The following is a 1,770-nucleotide window of genomic DNA, read 5'->3' on the forward strand; positions in this document are numbered from 1 at the left end:
AGACTAGCCAGAATACAGCACGAGCTGATTATGGCAACTTATGAACTTTGAACTATTATTCACTAAAGAAGGAGTGATACATCCTAGACGTCGAGTTATCAGCTGCAGATGTAAACGTACGTGTCCTAGGAAASGACAGACAATCTCCTAAGAACGACAGAATACATTAACGTATCCGCTGTACAAAACAACGACCAGAAAMATTATTCAAAGGACAATGGCAATCTCTGCTGGGCAAACTAGTCTTCCATCTTTGACCCATCTATCGAAGAGCAGCTCAGAGTAAATATATATCTTGCATTTTCCTTTTCCGAATGGACAGTTATTAGAATGCATAATATTCTGTACTTACGGTAGCATAGCATCTCAAGGTCCGATAGAGACCCAATCTCTTTTTCCCTCAGTCTTTCCGCTCTTTCATTCAAACCCAACCTCTTTACTTTGTGTAACCAGCCATCATATGGAGCTTTTCATGACATCAAATCAAATCAAAGTTTACTTGTCACTTGCGCTGAATAAAACAGGTGTAGAACTTACAGTGAGATGCTTACTTACAGGCTCTAACCAACAGTGCAAAAAAGGTGTTAGGTGTACAATAGGTAGGTAAAGAAATAAAACAACAGTAAAAAGACTAAATACAGCAGTGAGGCAACYTACAGACACCGGTTAGTCAGGCTGATTGAGGTAGTATGTATATGGTTAAAGTGACTATGCATATATGATGAACAGAGAGTAGCAGTAGCGTAAAAGAGTGGTTGGCGGGTGGTGGGTGGGACACAACGCAGATAGCCCGGTTAGCCAATGTGCGGAAGCACTGGTTGGTCGGCAACAATTGAGGTAGTATGTACATGAATGTATAGTTAAAGTGACTATGCATATATGATAAACAGAGAGTAGCAGCAGCGTAAAAGAGGGGTTGGGGGAGCACACAATGCAAATAGTCCGGGTAGCCATTTGATTACCTGTTCAGGAGTCTTATGGCTTGGGGGTAAAAACAGTTGAAAAGCCTTTTTGTCCTAGACTTGGCACTCCGGTACCGCTTGCCATGCGGTAGTAGAGAGAACAGTCTATGACTGGGGTGGCTGGGGTCTTTGACAATTTTTAGYGCCATCCTCTGACACCAGTGATGTACTGGGCCGTACGCACTACCCTCTGTATTGCCTTGCGGTCAGAGGCCGAGCAATTGCCATACCAGGCAGTGATGCAACCAGTCAGGATGGTCTCGATGTTGCAGCTGTAGAACCTTTTGAGGACCTCAGGACCCATGGCAAATCTTTTTAGTTTCCTGAGGGGGAATTGGCTTTGCRGTTCCCTCTTCATGACTGCCTTGGTGTGTTTGGACCATTCTAGTTTGTTGTTGATGTGGACACCAAGGAACTTGAAGCTCTCAACCTGCTCCACTACAGCCCCGTCGATGAGAATGGGGGCGTGCTCGGTCCTCCTTTAACCTGTAGTCCACAATCATCTCCTTAGTCTTGGTTACGTTGAGGGATAGGTTGTTATTCTGGCACCACCTCCTCTCTATAGTCTTTGTCTCGTCGTGTCAGGCCTACCCAGCCGTTGTGTCGTCTGCAAACTTAATGATGTGTTGGAAGTCGGTGCCTGGTCATACGCAGTCGTGAGTGAACAGTGGAGTAGTAGGAGGGGACTGACACTGCACCCACTGGGGTACTCTCATGTGTTGAAGGAGTCAGTCGTGGCTAGATGTGTGCGCACCCGTACTCACAACCTGGGCGGCCCGTCAGAAGTCCCAGATCCAGTTTGCAGAGG

The sequence above is a fragment of the Salvelinus sp. IW2-2015 genome, unplaced genomic scaffold (genome assembly GCF_002910315.2).
Source record: "Salvelinus sp. IW2-2015 unplaced genomic scaffold, ASM291031v2 Un_scaffold5121, whole genome shotgun sequence".
Classification (NCBI taxonomy): domain Eukaryota; kingdom Metazoa; phylum Chordata; class Actinopteri; order Salmoniformes; family Salmonidae; genus Salvelinus; species Salvelinus sp. IW2-2015.